Below are 19246 nucleotides of genomic sequence, written 5' to 3' on the forward strand. Positions count from 1 at the left end.
TTTATTCTTTATGGTAACTTGATTAAGAAGTCTGTAATCTATACATAATCTTAATGACCCATCTTTCTTCTTTACAAATAATACTGGTGCACCCTAGGGAGACATACTTGGTCTAATAAATCTCAGCACCATTAATTCCAATAATTGCTTTTTTAATTCTGTGAGTTCTGTTGGGGCCATCCTATAAGGAGCTTTAGAAATTGGTGCAGTTCCTGGCATTAACTCAATACCGAATTCTATCTCTCTATGTGGAGGAGGTCCTGGTAATTCATCAGGAAAAACATCTGAAAATTCACGAACAATATCCAGACTTTCAAGAGAAATTTCTGCTGGCCTGGCAAGAGTAATGCTGACTAGAAAGGCTGTACATCCATTCCTCAAATATCTCTGAGCCTTAAAAGAAGAAATAACTCGATTTTTAGGAGTAGAATTGGATAATCTAAATTCTACCTTAGGAATACCTGGTTGAGAGAAAGTAACTTTTCCTTCTTGACAAAATATTCTTGCATGATGTTGATGTAGCCAATCCATACCCAATATAATATCAAAATCTTACATGTCTAATAGAATAGGGTCAGCAGGTAAATTCTGTCCTTCAATATATACTTCTAGATTCGGCAAGTATAACCCACAAAAAGATTTACATCCTACTGGGTTGACCACTTCCAGAGCACAGTTCAAAGACTTGATAGGCATATTAAGTAAAGTAGTAAACTTCTTGGAAATAAAAGAATGAGTTGAACCGCAATCAAATAGAGTAAAAGCAGCATGTCCAGCTATAGATAAAGTACCTTGAATCAGGTCACCCTTAGGTAGTTGATCAATATTGGCGGCATAAACGCGACCTGGTACTTTTTTATTCTGCGGTCGTTGTTGTTGTTGTTGTGGTTGTTGTTGTTGTTGTTGCTGTTGCTGGTACAGATACTGGGGTTGTTGAGGGCGAGGTCTAATAAGGCCTCGAGCATGTTCATCCATTTCCTTTTTATAGCAGTCTTTAATAAAATGGCCTGACTTACCACAATATAAACAACCACCAGTTGTTCGGGGGCAGGGTTGTCCTGGATGGGATCGATAGCAATTCTGACACGATCTAGCTGGTAGTTGTGTAGCTGGTAGTTGTGGTTGATTGGCTTGAAACTGTTGTCGTGGCCTCTTTGCTGGAGGGATGAACCTTCTTCCTTCAAAATTTCTTTTAGGCCAACTCCTTTGGCCTCTGAATTGAGAAACCGTTCTGCCAGATTGATTCTTCTGTATTTCTTCCCAATCTTCTTGTATCAATGTAGCTATTTCCACCGCCTTATCTAAAGTTTCTGGTCTACTAGTGAGGACTTTGGTTCGTAGAACTGGTTTCAATCCTCTAGTAAATTTCATTGCCCTTTCGTCTTCCGTATTATAGACATTTGGGCAATACTTCTCTAAATTTCTGAATTTAGTAATGTATTCAGATAAAGAGAGTCCTTGTAGTAATTCAAGGAATTCCCTCATCTTACGGCTTCTTTCATGCTTGGGGAAGTATGCAGCATAGAAAACTTCAACAAATTGCTCCCAAGTAACGGATCCATTGCTAAATTTAATTTCTAAGGTGGATGCCCACCATCTTTCTGCATCTCCCTTTAATCTGTATGCTGCATAATTCACCTTACGATTTTCAGGTACGGTCAGAACACGAAAAATCTTTTCTATTTCTCGGATCCAAACCCTTGCAGCTTCTGGATCCATCTTTCCTGAGAATGTAGGTGGATCTAATTTGAGAAACTTCTCATAAGAAACTTCATTATGGCTTTGACAGGATTTTGAAGATGTAGCTGAGTCTTGCCTATTCTGATTCTGATCTCTTATAACAGCTGCCAAATTATTTAATGTTTCCATAATGAATTCTTGTTGGCCATTATACTCCTTGGATTGCTTCTTTAATGCTTGACGAGGCATCCTTGATAAATAATGATCAGACTTAGATTAAAGTAGAAAGAACATTTATTCATATGAACATATATATACATCAAAACCCATATTTACAAGAATTTACATATTTAACAAAAGTTAACAAAAGATATCCTATGGAAGCTTGAGGAATTTTCCCAAATAATTCCTTTTGTTCCTAATCCGCCCCGGTGGATGAGAAGGTCCTGCAACATTTGGATCTATATTATAAACTTGTTTATCTGGATTTCCTAAATATAGGCTAAGGTCATCCGTAGGTTCCCTTGGGGTATATATAGGATCAGGGGGTTGGACTGAAAATACAAAGTTCAAAGGAGTTAAAGTGGGTGCAAGAGCAGGTACTATGGGTGAGTCGGATGAAATAACAATAGGTTCCATTGGAGGAGGAGGAGCAAGAATAACCACACGGGATTGTTGATCTGGTAGGTTTTCAGCGGCTCGCTGTCTTTTAATACAACCTATCTTCACTTGGAATTCTTTTTCTATATGCCCAACTTCTCCACAAAATAAACATTCTTCCAATTCCAGTGGGCAAGGTTGTGATAAATGAGTCTGTAAACACCTATGACATTTTTCTAAGTTTTCTTTTTCTTTTGTGAGACTTCGAACTTGATTTTCTAAATTATCCACCACTCTTTTCTGTACTGTATGCGATTCTTGAAGCTTTTAAACATCCTTGACAAGTTCTTTAATGATATTGACTAAATCTTGAGGAGTCATCTATAAGAAAATAATGATTTAACAATAATAACAAAATAAAATTTTTAAAGTAAATACTTACAGTGTAATGTATGGACAAGGTGGATCTCGAACCAGATTTCCCAAAACTCTGCTCTGATACCAACTGTAACGCCCCGGGGTTTTAAAACCTTTAAAAATGCAGAATTTTTTTTTTTTAAATAGCGGAAATAACTTTTGATTTTCGGTTTCCTAAACCTCAGGCACGTCACATTCCAATTAACAACAAAAACAACAATAATTTATATGAACATTATAACATAGTCTTTTTACAAGGTTCAAAAATGAAAACATTTAGGATTAAATTCAAAATAAATCCTAAATTAATCTTAGGATCTTGGGAATCTGGATTCTTTGATGCCATGCTTGTCCAACATCCACTGTAAGATCTCCTATTCCATATCTGAACCTGAAATCCCCATAAAACAGGGTTAGACTTATGATAGCCAAGTAAGTCATTAATCAAAACCATACAATTCAAATATTAAGCATGATTTCAATAATTTACAAATCAAAATGCATACATTCAAGAATAATTATGCAATTAAAAATGTGACAATTAAAAATAATTTAAAATATGATTATATCAAAAATGCAAAATTTCAAATCAAATTCTGTGAAAGAAAAAGGTCATTGTTTCGATATTAACGCCCTCCTGGTACGGTAGAGGGTACTCCGATCTCAAACTAAGTATTCCGGGGGTATATTATTCTATTGTGGATTACCAGGATACCTGAGTGAAACGGGCTCCCAAGCGAGCGGTCAACGACCGGGAAGATTCTCCAGCAATGGCGAGCAAACAAGGAGAGTTGGATGCATCCACTGGCATGCGGCAACCTTGAGACCCGTTGTCTCGACCTCCTCAACCCGAGTGACAGGAGGTCTAGGGAATCTATCGCTCCCAACAATCATTATCTTCACAATGTCACTCCTGGTTGTACCACTACCCCTTCCAGGGTAGGCTAAACCTAGATGAGCTTGAAGGATTCTTTTATAGGACTTTTCATCTTTTCAAAACTAGGCTCAATAGCCAAATTATTTCTTTCAAATAAACACGGGTCATATGTATCCAGCCCATCCAGAATTTTGCTCTATCACAACGAGCATTCGCCTGTGAAGGCGAGAATTAAGTTTGTGTAGACATGACTCATGCAGCAATAAAATCTTTCAAAAATCAACATACTATACAAAATTCTTCTTTTTATCAATATCATCAATGTCTTAACCATAGTGTTCGATTTAAAATCATAAGATTTGAAATTGAAATATGCAGATATTGAAATATGCATTTGATCATAAATCAAATTTAGATAATTATGCATGAATAAAAAACATGAATCAAAAGCATGTCTAATATAAAATTATAAGATTTTGATAGAATAACTTAATTGGATTTCGATAGAACTTATGGAGAACAGGATAAAGCGCACGTACTTTGATTTGATCTGATAGAATTCATTATATAAGTTAATATTTTTATATCAAATTTTGGGTAATATTTACCCTATAATTTAAAGAAGTATCTTTTGAAGAAATTATTAAAAATCTAAAAATTTATTTATAATTGACTTTAAAAAAAATTTATAAGAATTTTCACAGAGTTTCCTCTGTAATAACTCAAATGTTCGAAAAAGGTTTGAACTTGAATTCGAGTTGTAAAAATTCAAACATGACTTTGCGTCACAAATATTTTTATAAAGGTTTTTCAAAAAAATTGATCCAAATAGTAAAACTGATTTTTTGAAAATTTGAACATAATTTCCTTTATAAAAATTGAATTTTTCTAAAATAGTTATAAAAATTTTGATATAACTTCTACTACATAAACTCGAAATTTCTAAAATATCTGAAAGAATTCTAATTAAAATAATTGATTTATTTTAGAAATCATTTAAAATTTGGTCAGAATTACTGTTATACTAATTCTATTTTTTTCAAAAATCTTTAAATTATTTTGGCAGAACTCCTGCTATAAAAACTCAATTTTTTTCAGAATCTTTTAGAAAATTTTGCCAGAACTACTGCTAAAATAGTTCAGAATATTTAAAAGTATTTAGAAAAAAATGAACAGAACTTCCCCTGCGTAGAGGCTGGGTTGGATTAAATTTTGACAAAATTGTCAAAATTTAAATCCACACAAAGTAGAATTGGGGTTTAGAAAGAAAATTTGAATTCAGAAGATGGTTCTTGAATACTAACCTTGTTTATTTGATTTGAGCAGTGCTTCTGCTATCCAAATCTGACTTTTCTGCTAAGTTTAGCAGAATTCCTGCATGCAATGCTTCCGAGGCTGTTTCTGATCTGACGGAGCTTCTTGCAGAAGAACGGACTTCGCTAAAAGAAAGAGGAAAAGGGCTAGAAGAGGTTTCTCAGAAAAAATTTGAGATTCTACAGAGGTTTTGGTTTAAAAGTTAGAGAGAGAAAATCAAAGGTAGAGAGAGAAAGTAGGAGAGAGAGCTTAGAGAGAGAAGGGAGGGTTTTGAATTTGGGTAGAGAGAGAGGGGGTGAGGGGGTATTTATAGGAGAGAGAAGGGAGGTCGCCCCCCCCCCTTGTGGGGCCCACTTTGGTGACATTTGTCACCAAAGTAATTAAAAAATAATTTTTTTAATGACACTTGTCATTCTTCTGACAAGTGTCAAAGAGAGAGAGGGGATTAGTGTCACCTCCTCACTGAGGAGTGACACTTGTTCTCCCATGGTTTTGGAAAACCATGGCCTGTCCATGGTTTTGGAAAACCATGGCCTGTCCATGGTTTTGGGCCAGTGGTTTTTCTAAAACCATGGTCTGAGATTAAAATATTATAAATTAATATATTTTATTCAATTTGCTACTTTTTAATACCCAAGTTAACCTTGGCTCAATTCCATCTTTCAGAAATGCCATAGGAGATTTAGAATTACTTGATTGTCCTTCTGCAGTTCAATAAATTACATAGCCTGCCATTGAAAATGGTAAATTACCGTTTTCGTCCCTGACAATTTTATTAATTCCCTGAAAATATCCCTAAAAGAAAAATTACTATTTCGACCTCATATAGTTGGATATTTTACCAAAAAATGCCACAGAATTGGCAAATTACTAAGCTACCCTTTGACAATTTGATTAATGACTAGAATGTCCCTGAATTCTGATTTTTGAACAAGCCTTAACAAAATTTCGTCAGGATTTTAAATATAGATTCAGATCTTTATTTTGAACAGTACTAACCATAAAAATTAAGGTTTTAACACCATAATTCACATTCAGAATAAATAAAAATTGAAACTTGAATTTTCTTCAGAATTTATAAATCATTAAAAATTTTGGGTATTACATTGACGACGCTCTGAACTTTCCCTGGAAGGATCCGTCACAAACTCTGTATGATTCAAATCTTCTTTGGCCCCGGGGGTCTACTCGCCTAATTCGCCTTCATCTTGACGACAATTGAGAGATCCCTTTTGCAGATATTTAATTGCAACTTAGGTGATTGAGGAGATATAGGGATTTAATGGATTTTTTTTGTATCACTCAGGATATTTCAATTGCTTTATTTTTCAAGAATGATCTTTAAAAATGTGTCATTGACTGCGATCAATACCGATCACTTATGGCTTTGCGACAACATTGAATTTCCTTTTGCTGGCCATATCGAGGATTTATTCTTCATCCTTTTGGTTGGCCAATAGAAAGAATTTGAATTTTGAATCCTTTTTCACGAAAGCTTTGACCTTTCGAAAATAATACTGAAGGTATTCTGAGGTATTATTTTTGTGCAATAAAAATTTTGAAATCAACAAATATTTAATGACAAATTGGCAAGATTTTCTTGAAATCCTTTGTGGAAGCGAGTATTTGAAGCACAACGCAATGCATCCATGACAAAAATTTTCTTCTCCTTTCCCCAAAGGAGAAGATTCAGAAATGGAAAATAGAAATTACTCCTCTCTTCCCTTAAGAGGAGGTGTTTGCAAAACGAACTTTCGAAGAGAAATTAAGCTTTCGTCAAAACTTCCTAACATTAGGCTTCTCTTATGAAAAGGGGCCCGGTAATGGTGAGGTCGGTGAATTTGTCATAAAGGAGAGAGTCCATCACACTCTTCCTGAAAAGAGGATCCTTCATGATGAAATGGCCTAGTACGAAATTATGGTCACAAGGAAAGCAAACTTCCGTCGAAGCTCTACCTAAACTAAGGGTTCCTTGTATGAAATTGGAATTTTGTTTTGCAAACGGTTCACATAGACACGAATCCCTTCAAACTCTCCCTGAAAAGGGGGCTAGGTGAACAAAGAATAGCATGCGAAAAGAACGAGCTCCCTTGAACTCTCCCTGTAAAAAAGGTCTCTCGCAAGAGGAAATGACTGAAATTGGTATTGAGTGACCAAAAGGTCGAAATTGGAATTTGGAAAATTTGAAATTTTGAAATTTGAAATTTGAAATTTGATATTTGAAATTGGAAATTCGGAATTTGGAATTTGGAAATTGAAAATTGAAAATTGAAAATTGAAAATTGATTGACCCGAAGGTCAAAATTGGAATTGATTGACCCAAAGGTCGAAATTGAAATTGGTTGACTCAAAGGTCGAAATTGAAATTGGTTGACTCAAAGGTTGAAATTAGAAATTTGGAATTTGAAAATTGGAAATTGGGAAATTGATTGACCCAAAGATCAAAATTGGAAATTGATTGACCTGAAGGTCGAAATTGGAATCTTGAAAATTGGGTGGCCTGAGGGCCGAAATTGGTAATTGGATGGCCCGAAGGCCGAAATTGGATGGCCCAACGGCCGAAACTGGTAATTGGAATTTGAACTTTGATGAATGATCAACACAAAGACTGAACCCGAGAGGTTGAGTGATACGACCAACCAGGGAGACACTAACCACGAGTGCTCAATTTTGAAAGAACACCAGCATGAATACTGGGTTTTGAAAATATGTCAACATAGACATTGGATTTTGAAAATGTACCAGTTCGAGCACTGGATTTTTAAAAACACACCAGTTCAAGCATTGGATTTTGAAAATGTACCAGTTCAAGCACTGGATTTTGAAAACATACCTTGTTTTTAAATTGAAATTTGAATTTTTGAAAGAGACCTATGCTATTAAAATATTTGGGAATTGTAACGAGAATGATTGTCGGGGTCTCAGGATTATCCCTTATCCTGAATGGGTAACGAACTTGATGCAAATGCATGCCAATGAATGCAGATGTATGCAAATATGAAAATGATATAAATGAGTGCGCATGCGTGCAAAGTGAGAGATTTGTTTATCCTGCCTGCATATAGGATATTTGTGGATAAAAAAAAACAAAATTTTAAAAATGCCCCAGTATAACTGGGAAAAGAGAATCTGATCATTATTTGAAGAAAATTTGAGGAATTACAAAGAATAATTTAAGTATAATTTTTTTTCAAATGTCGAGCATTGATGGGATCTGGTAATTCCACTCCGTCGGCATTGATGAGCCGATATGAATTACGAGGTAATGCCTCTTTGACAACATAGGGACCTTCTTAATTTGGTGACCACTTGCCATCTGGGCGGTGCTTGAGATAAGCCGTTGATCTGAACACTAGATCATTGACTCGAAATTTTCTTTCAATGACAGATTTTGCATATTGTCTGGCTATCCTCTGACGATATGATTGAGCGTGCTCTGCTGCTTTGAGTCTTCTTTCATCTAGCAAATCAAGCTGTACTAGCCGCTGTTGCTGATACTGATCAAGAGGTAATTCAAGAAGTGATGCAAATTTCAGAGCAGATTTTTGAACATGTAGAGGCAATACTACTTTGGTTTCGTAGACAAGTTCTGACGGAGTAGCATTAGTTGGAGTTCGAATGGTGGTTCGATACGCCCACAATGCATCATGAATCTTCTCATGTCAGTCACGACCTGTTTCCAAAGTTCGCTCCAGGATTCGAATCAAAATCTTATTGGTGGCCTCTGCTTGGCCATTTCCTTGAGGATAATAAGGAGCAGAGAAATGATGATAGATTTTGAACTTCAAACAAAAAGTCCTCATTCTCTCATTCTTGAAATGACTGCCATTATCTGACACAATATCATGTGGTATGCCAAAACGACATAGAATATTCTTATGGATGAATGAGACCACATGTCGACCTTCTACTGTGCGTAGAGTGACTGCTTCTACCCATTTAGTAAAATATTCTGTTGCGGCAAGAAAATATTTGTGGTCATTTGAAGCAGAAGGAGTAATGGGGCCTACAACATCAAAAACCCACATAGAAAATGGCCATGGCGAAACGACAGATTGCAAATATGTCGCGAGCGCATGAATAGAAGGTGCATGCATCTGGCATTGAATGCACTTCTTCACAAAACGATAACAATCTTGTTGTATAGTTCTCCAATAATATCCTGCTCGGATGATTTGTTTGACAAGAGTTTGGTAGCCAACATGACCACCGCAGATACCTTCATGTGCTTCTTGCACAACTTCTTTGGCTTCTTCTTCGTCCAAACATTTGGAATATTCAGAGCTAAATCCACGATGATAAAGGACGTCAACAAGAATAAAATATCGAGCAGACATGCGCTGAATTGTTCGCTGCTCTTTCTTTGAGAGTTCTGAAGGAAATTCGCCAGTTTCAATGAAATTCTTGATGTTATGATACCAAGGCTTCTTCTTTTGCTCAGCCTGGTTTATCTGCTCTACTGGGACGAAAGCAGGTTGATCAAGTCTGCCAATTTCAAAGGAGCGACAAGATTCTCCGCTCTTGAAAGACATGCTGGATCCAAGATTGGCTAAGTTGTTTGCAATTTGATTGAAATCTCTCTTGACATGGAAAAGTTGGAATTCTTCGAAATTGCTGACAAGAGCTGAGGCGATCTTCTAATAAGGAAGTAATTTCTGATCCTTCACTTGCCATTCGGCTAAGACTTGATTGACGATGAGCAAAGAGTCACCATAAGCATGCACTCTTTTGACATTGAAGTCTTGTAGAATTTTCAGACCTTGTATCAAAGCTTCATACTCGGCTATATTATGAGTGCACTGAAAATCTAATTTGAGAGAAAAGGGGATCATCTCCTTCTCAGGTGTGATCAACAGAACCCCGATTCCTATGCCTGCCATATTCTTCGAACCGTCAAAGAATAAATTCTAAATTGGAGATTGTTGAACATTGCAGATCCGCTCATCGGGGAAATCATCCTCGACTTTAACATCCTCTGCCATAGGAAAATCTGCCAATTGATCTGCAATTTCTTGGCCTTTGATAGATTGCTGAGAGACATATTCCAAATCATACTGCATTAACAGAACTTGCCATTTGGCAATCCATCCACTGAGGAATGGTTGCTCTAGAATGTACTTGAGAGGATTTAATTTGGATAGAATCTTGACTTCAGACGCCAGCAAATAGTGTCTCAGCTTCTGACACATCCAAACCAGAGCTAGACATGTCTTTTCTATTTGAGAGTATTTCTTCTCGTAATCAATGAAGGTTTTGCTCACATAGTAAATGGCATGCTCTATCAGACTGCCTTCTTCATATTGCGCCAAGAATCCGTCGCAAGCAACTTGATTGACTGAAATGTATAGGAGTAGGGGCTTCCCCAATTCTGGCGGTTTTATTGCATGCGTCCTTGAAGGCTACGCAATTCTTTGAGATTAGTCGAGGGCGGCATGTTTATGATAGCTTTGGCCTTAGCAGGATCCACTATTATCCCCTTTTTGCTGACTAGAAAGCCCAACAGTTTGCCAGATTCGACTCTGAAAACACATTTTTGTGGATGGAATCTTAGCTTGTAAAGAATGAGCCGCTTGAAAAGTTGATCGAGAGCTTCGATGTGATCTTCTTCTTTGGACTTTACCAGAATATCATCGACATAGGCATCTATGATTTTGTGCATCTGATCATGGAAAATGACGGCCATAGCACGCTGATAAGTGGCTCCAGCATTCTTAAGCCTAAATGGCATGACTGTATAACAAAAAGTGCCCCAAGGAGTAGTGAAAGACGTCTTGGACTGATCATGAGCAGCCAACTTAATCTAATTATATCCGGAATATCCATCCATAAAAGAGAACATAGCGTGACCTACTATGCTATCAATCAAAAGATCAATATTAGGAAGTGGATAATCATCCGTAGGAGTCACTTTATTGAGATCTCTGAAGTCGATGCAAATTCGAACTTTACCATTTCTCTTGGAAACAACGACAATATTTGCTAGCCAATCTGGATAGTCAATGGTTCGAATGAACCTTGCTTTGAGTAGGTCTTCCAGACCTTCCTTAACTTGTTGTTCCACTCGAGGATCCATCTTTCTCAGTTTCTGCTTAACCGGCTTAACATCTGGTTTTAGGATGAGACGATGCTCAACCAATTTGGTATCTAGACCTGGCATGTCCTCATACGTCCACGCGAACACTTCTTCATGTTGCTTGAGAAAATGGGTGAGCCTTTCTTTCTCTTTCGGGCTCAAATTGCTGCCAATATTGAGAATTTTAGGATCGTCTTCTGATCCAATATTAATATCCTCAGTTGGATCCTGAACTAAGGATGATGGCTCATCTTGTTTCTGAATTGCTGCAAATTCTGATAATTCTTGAAGAGCTGAATCAAATTCTGCAGGTTCTTCTGACTGCTTTGTAATCTGACTACATTCTGCTCTTATTTTAACCTGATGAATCACTGTTGGCTTCGAAAATGCCTCTGGATTAAGAACGAGCTTCTTGATGGATCGGAAAGACATTCTGAGAATTGAAGAATAAATCGATTCACGGAAATCGCCCATCATAAAACAAACTGCTTTTATTAAGAAAATAATTGGAAAAATAAAAGAGCAAAATAATGGTAATTTTGTAAAGATTGGATAATGAGATGTAAAGAGACAAATGGCATTCAGACAGACAAAGGAAATTTGCAACTTTATTGAAAGATTGAATTGAGGACAGTGATTGAAATGAAACGAGATATCATCCTAAATGTGAAAACAAAAGAATAGAAATAAAGGACAAGCAAATGCCCTTAGTGCGTCCCTTTGACAAAGATAGTGCCCTTCTGAGATCTTCTGCCCTTAAAGCCCAATCCGGCCCTCTGAGGATAGTGCGGAGGAATTACTGGCTCGAGACGACCATCTCCATTTTTTCTCAGGCCTTGAAAAGGATGATAGCCATGCTTTACCAACAGATCAAATCTCTTTTTGGCTTTCATGAATTGAGAGAATAGAGGATGATCTTTGAATATGCTGTAATCAATTCATCCTCCAATTTTGAAAAATTGTGGGCCTCTCCATCGAGTCATGGCCACTGTATGCTCTGGTTGTTCTATCGTCTGCAGTATTTCTGAGTTTTTTTCGAAAATGGCCTCATCAATGCCCCTAATGCTAGGGATATCGGTAGTGAAAGTGGGCCTAGGAACCATGGGTTGTGCAAGCCTCTGTTCTGGATCCTCGCCCAAGACGGTTGTGATCATCCCACCTTTTGATCACTTAACACATTGGTGCAGAGTGGATGGCACAACGTTCGTGTTATGGATCCAAGGTCTTCCCAACAACAAATTATACATCGGTGGCACATTGACCACATGAAAAAGGACAGAGTGGACTGAATAGTCAATGAAAATCTCCAAGAAAATTTTTCCTTTCGCTGTCTGACCATGATTATTGAACCCGTAGATAATGATCGGGTCCGGGATATATTCCTCTTCTTTGATGTCCAAAGCTTTGGCTGTCATTTCTGGGCATATATTGAGGTTGATGCCTCTATCTATCAGCACATGAGGAACAGTCATTCCTCTGGCTCGAATCACAACATACAAAGCGTTGTTGTGAAACACATGAGGCTTGGGAAGATCTTCATCCGAGAAAGTTATCGGAGCATTTGTCATGACCGGATTGACTATCTGGGCCATGTCTTCAGGAGTTATGCTTGGTTTCACTTTGATTTTCCGCAACAGATCATTCAACACCTGCTGGTGTTTGGTGGAAGCTTGAGCTAAATCCAAAATTGAGACATTGGATAATACAGTTATCGGCTTTGGTGCAGATGTCTCACTTTTCTCCGGGGCGAGCTTAATAAAGTGTTTGGGGAGCCATGGCATTCTTTTAGCCACCTCAGGAGATACCCCAGCGGGTTTATCAGATACTTTCATTTTACCAAAAGCTGCAATGAGATCCATTTTCTGAGCTTTGGACTGGGCCTGCTGCAGTACAAGGACCTGATGTTGGACTTGCATATCCTTTTTAGAACATGGCCTGATATGCTCCTGTGGCTGAAAAAGCTGTTCAGAAACGACCGCTATAGAATGATGGGGAAAGAGTTTCTTCAGAATATCCATATTTTCATCTTCGACACCCTCTACCAGAAGATTCTTGTCGATGAGATCCTGAACAATATTCTTGAGAACGAAGCAATTCTCAGTATTGTGCCCCACTGTTCTGTGAAATTTACAAAATTGATCTTTGAATTTCCCCATGGGAACAGGGGGATCAGTCAACCTAGGCAGTTTGACCATCTCCTTGGTCAACATATACTCGAGCATAGTCTCGAGGGATTGGTCTAGTGGAGTGAATTTCCTGTCATAACTCCACCCTTCATGCTTTACTTTTTCTCGGGGCTTCGGTCCATGTTCTAATTGAAGTGGCTTATTGTATTGAGGCACTAACTTGCCTTTTTTATCGTTCTTGTTGGAACTTCCTGCCCCATAACAGAAATCTTTGTTCTGCCCCTTACGGTGGTTCCAATTATTATTTCTGGCAGAATGAGTGAAGTGAGTCTTCTTCTTCTGCTCAGTTTGGCCGTTGTTCTTAGTGAAGGTAAAACCTTCATAGAAACCATTTTCCATACTCAACTCGAGTCATTCGGCTCGCTCTGTCAGTTCAATGAATGTCCTTGATGGTGCAGTAGAAATGAGACCTCTTAAAGGTTGTGAGAAGTTACTCAGAATTAGGGACAGAGCATATCCCTCTGATATGGGGTCCCTCATCTTGTTGCAAGCTGACCTCCAACGGTGAATGAAATCTCTGGCCTTCTCATTTTCTCTCTATTTGAGGCCGCATAGGTGACTGAGGGTGGGAAGCGCCTCGGCATTGAAGAGGAATCGCTCGATGAACATGTTCACCACTTTGTCAAATTCTTTCAGCTCGATAGAATTGACATGTTCTGAATACCATTTTGCTGTTGTTCCCTCCAGACTACGAGGGAAACAAAGGAAAGTGCCCGGTTGTCTCACTTGAATTTGGAGCATTCAGCAAAGAACATGGTGAGATGAGCTTTAGGATCGCCAGAACCATCGAATTTGATAACTTTCTGGGGAGATTCTCGAGATTGTCGTCCCCATCCAAACCATCATAGAAGTCTTCGCTGGTGAAGACTTTCTTGCCCTTGTCGCGGACCTGCAGGTCTCGAAGCATTCTGACCACATCTTTGAACTGCGGCTGGTCAGAGTCATTGACAGACTGCTCTTTTAATTTGTGGGCTGACCCCTGCCCCTGAGTAGATTTGCGGAATGCCTGATGAGTCTCAAACTCTTCATCTGAATCCCACCACTCCTTATAACTGGCAGAGACACGAGGACCGGGAAAAAGTGGAAGAGTAACAAAAGAGTCTCAGCCATATCTGGCAGAATGGTATGTTCCGAACCACTGTGCTGATGTAAGGTCGAACTCTGGCATGACTCCTGATAGCAACCGCATCTCTATGTGCTTCTGTCTCTGAGAAAACTGTTGAACACACCGCTCTGAATGATAGTAAGCACAAAAGAATGGATCAAGCAACTTGAATCTCTTGTCATATGCATAGGTGTATTTGGGAGGCGATAATTCTCGATCAAAATAGTCCCACACCACTTCTTCTTCCTGCAGATAATCGATCATGAATCGGTACCACGCAATTGGAAGAAGTTCCTTGCCATTGTATCTGAAAAAACTAGCTCTGGTCGGTACATGCTGAAGGAACCAAGACTGAAGAGCATAAGTACATCCCTCGACTAAGATGGACTCTCCAAGTGTGAAGCGGGTCAGTCCTCTGTATAGAAAAGCAAGCGCGGCCATGGCTATTGAAAGACGGCTGGTCTGTTAACTTCCCCATCTCCTTAGAAGCTGAACTATTCTGACATCCACATAGTTCTGTCCGTCTGGAAAGAAAGCAAGTCCCACAGTGCACAAAACCATCGCATGCTGAATTCTCTCTCGAGCTGTTTTGGACAGCGAGCTGACTTCTGCAAATTCTCCATACTGTCGGTAGATCTCGATCAGTCTCACGTACTCATTCCCATTTTCTTCGATCAGTGGCCAAGACTTGCACCCTGTCATGCGAGCTACGACATCTTTGGGGTCCAGACCCTTGACATTGATTAGAAATTGCTGCTCTAATGGATCTTCAGGCTGACCGACTGGCTCAGGCAGTCCCATAATCTCTGAAAATTCATCAATCAATAGTGTCATCTCGCCCCACGGGAACCAGAACGTGCAAGTGCGCGGATTCCACCGCTCTGCCAGTGCATGAATCAGATTGTCGTTGACTGTCACCTTTCCCACTGCAGATGTCAATTCCAACCCGCAATCGCTCAAGTGGTCTGGAAACATACGAGAGAAGTTTTTGAACCAGACATAGTACCATCGGGGGAAGAAGGGTCCGGTGCTAAGAGATCGATGCTCAGGAAGACTTTGTCGCACCTCGTAGGAGATGTGACCCTCAGGAAAAACAGAATCGAGTTGACTGGATGCCATTGGACTGAAAGACAAGAAAACTAGAATTAGACTTTGGAAAAATACAAGAATTTTGAAAATTGCAGGCAGGATAAAATAAAAGCTGGAAATTCGAAGTCCAGAGGAACAAAAGAATGGAAAATCTCCTGGAGTTTTGAAGAAAAGGTGGATAATTTGGAAAAATCGTCCAGGGTTTTTTTTTGAGGAAAAGGAGATATTTCACAAAAGATGGAAAATGAGGTATTTTGGAAAATTTGGAGAAATATGAGAAAATAAGACGAAAATGAATACATTCAATCACAAACAATTATGCACATACAGCAATCCCTAAGAAGCTGACTTTAAATGCATTGATTTTGAAAGAGCTTTGGGACCCTAATCCTGACTCTAGGCTCAGATCAACTGTGTCCAATCCAGTTATGCCGAGGCTCGATGTACGTGGCATATAAATTCATCTCCGGTTCTAGGCTTGTGTTTTCCCAACATCCTTGAGTGCCTGCTGATATACGTTGGACTATGGCCCTTGGTACGTGGCAGGGGGGCGTTAGCCCAAATAAGTGGCCCAGTTGTGAGGCTCTGTCCCGAACTATGGTTCTGGAAGAGAGCCCAACAACGTGAAGACCGGGTAGACATAGGTGGGGTGGTTTTTGAAATATGATCACATGCAGACAAACAAAGGGCTCTAAGTCCTAAAGAGATAGAATTTTGAAATTTTTTGAAGAAGCAAACATTGTTTTCATACAAGTCCTAGATTGAGGAGTGTTGTATTTCAGACCTAAGTCTATATAAGCATGCATAATTCTCCTCAATATGGTCCTATCAAACCATGCCTAGTCTATATGCAATCCATGTCAACTTGGTTCAAGTCTAGGCTCCTAGGTTCACATGATATCAGAGATTAAAAGCTGATAGTTCATAAAGCACAATTTTGATAATTAAGCTAAGTCAAAGCACATAATTGATCAGACGAAGACAGGTCCCATCACGGTCGCCAAACCTGTTATCATCACAAAATTTTTCCCCTCCCTTGCGAGAGAGAAACAAATTTCGTGAGTCAAACTCGACCAAAGTTTTGAAAATGGTTTTTGAAAATTAACTCACCTCCGTTTTGAAAATTTATGGGAAAATTCCGTGGAATGGGATCCGCCTGTCGGTACGAGGTTCAACCGTTCCTGGCGCCTTTACCAGGGGTAATTGAACCAAGGACCAATTATGTGCTTTAACTCGACTCAAATAGCTAAATTATGCTCTATTTTTCCTAGAGTGCACAAAGAATCAGGCTTGTGCTATGAAATTTTGAAAATAATGCAAGTTTGAGAAAATCTGATGTTTGCTTTGGAAAATTGAAATATGCATGAAAATTGATTAGAAAAGTACTTGAAAATTGAATTCTTGAGAAAATCATTGAATTTCATTGGAAATCAGAAATTTGCATTGGAAAGTGATTTCTCAAGAAAATTTGAACTTTAGAAAATTGATTGTGAAATTTGGAATTGCTTTTCTGAGGAAATGGATTTGAAAATTCTAAGAAAATCAGGAAGTTCATTAGAAAAGGGGTTTCTGAAAGGGAAAATGAATTCTTAGGAAAACGAGAATTCTGAGAAAATGGATTTCTGAAAACTTGGGATTTTGAAATTTGAGAATGTTAAAACATAGGAAAATCTTGATTTGAACTTGGGAAATACTTTGAAATCTCATTTGAAAATTTAGAATTATGGGAAAATCCAATCTTGAGAAAGACTTGGTAAATCCTTGATAAAATTGATTTTTCTGAAATTGAAATTGGAAAATGAATTTGAAAATAATGCAATTTGAATGATATGAATGAATGAATATGAATTTGAAAAGGGAATTTCATTGAGGAATTGGGAAATCCTTTTAAAACTTTGAGAAATGCAGTGCATTTTGAAGTTAGCCTAAGAGTGTAGGCTGAATGTGGCTGATATAAAGATCATAAATCTTGGTTTTCTTCGTATTCTGACTATGGACATAAATACGAATCCCACCGAGTTTATAAACTCTATAAAAGCTTGTGCACGTGACATTCGTGTAAACCATAGTGAGTTTGAAATAAATATGCATGAATGATACATTCAGATATTGAAATTTGCAGAAATTAAACTATATGCAATGCAGTCCTATTCTAAGCAGAAAATGTAAATTCTTATTCCAAATATTACATTGATTTTTACATTGAATTGAAATAAAAGAAATAAATACTAAAACTTCTTCTTGAATGTTTCTGCAAAACTAGAAAACAAGGTTAGCACAAAAATGTAGGTTTTTCTAAATTTATCCGAAAATATGGGAAATTATCGGATATTATTCAAATATAAACCAAAAATCATACCCACTTTGATAAAAAAATGATAAATAATGAATAAATTTTGAAAATAAACTTGAAAAATCGAAATTGGGGTCAAAATGACCAAAATACCCTTGATGACCATGAAATAAGGGTTTTCTAAAAGAATTTTTATGAATTTTGGAATTTTGAAAATCAAATGAAATAAATCAAATACAATATGATGAAATATGATGATATGCATGAAAATTTATGAAATTAGAAATTGAAATTTTGAAATTTAGGTCAAAATGACCAAAATACCCCCGATAACAAGACTATGGCCTTGAAACCAGGGTTTTCTGAAATAAATTTTGCAAAATTGAAAAATATGAAATGCAAATGAGATTGAAATTAACCCTAATATGATTCTACATGCTTATGTACATGATAAAAACCCTAAAATGGCGAAAATATCATAAAATATCAAATTTAACATGATTTTCGCTTCTGAATTTAAAGATAAACTAACACATGGAGCAAATGAACTTGTAATTAAGCCAAATTTGGCATGGACACCTAAAATAACCTTAAAAACAGAATGGAGCTTGAAAATCTAAATTTTTTGTATTTTTAAAAATAGAAATTCAAATAAAAACCCTAAATTTTGTGATTTTTACCTAAAATGTTGATTCTAAAGGGGATTTAGGATATCAAACTTCCATAAAAATTTCCCAAATTTGATGGGGTGACAGGAGACAGTAAGGAAAAAAAATTTGCTATTTACACTTTCTGGTTTTGACCTATGGTCGGAGTTGTGCCACTCCGGCAAGTCGGATCAGAATCCGACAACTCTAGGATTTAGGGGAAACAGACAGGTTTCGATAGAAAATATGAAAAAAATAGTAAACATATGAGGAAAAGATTGAAATTTTGGGACAATATCCCTGACAAACAGGGAAAAGTTTGATGTTTTAACACCATTGGGATTCGAGCTACGGTTTGTGAAAGGCCATACTGATATTAGAGACCTAAATCTCTGAGATTTTTGGATATTGAAATCTGTCAGACAGAAATTAAAACTCTGTAAAAAATACTGAAACAGATTTAAAAATTCCCAAATTTCGGGAAATGATACGAAATTATATTAGAAACAACTTTCATGTTAAAAGTTTTTGCAGAAAGGTTAAAGATTGGATGGACTTGGTGCATTAAGATCTGTCTATACCCTGACAAAGGAAAATCAAGATTTTCCCAGAGAGCTGGAAAATCCGATTTTTGACAAAGATCAAAACTAACTGTAAAAATCTAAAAATTTTCAAATCATTAGTAGATTCAATTATGAATCCACTGTGATTTTTGAAGGATGATCTGGATCTCCCACAAGGGTGTTGCCGGAGGTTTTTGTCTGCTAAAGGGCAATCTGGAAGTTCAAAAAGACAGAAAACCCGATGTAGAGTTTGATTGATTTAGAAGAGTTCCATAACCCGAACGAACCTGGGTTTTTGGCATAATAACACAGACAGATCAACCTAACTACCATAAAATTTTTAGGATTTTTAAACGAAAAATTAAACACAAAATTATAAGTGGACTAAATGCATGGATTTAA

Source organism: Nuphar pumila, chromosome 1 (assembly GCF_984573655.1).
Source record: "Nuphar pumila chromosome 1, dmNupPumi1.hap1.1, whole genome shotgun sequence".
Classification (NCBI taxonomy): domain Eukaryota; kingdom Viridiplantae; phylum Streptophyta; class Magnoliopsida; order Nymphaeales; family Nymphaeaceae; genus Nuphar; species Nuphar pumila.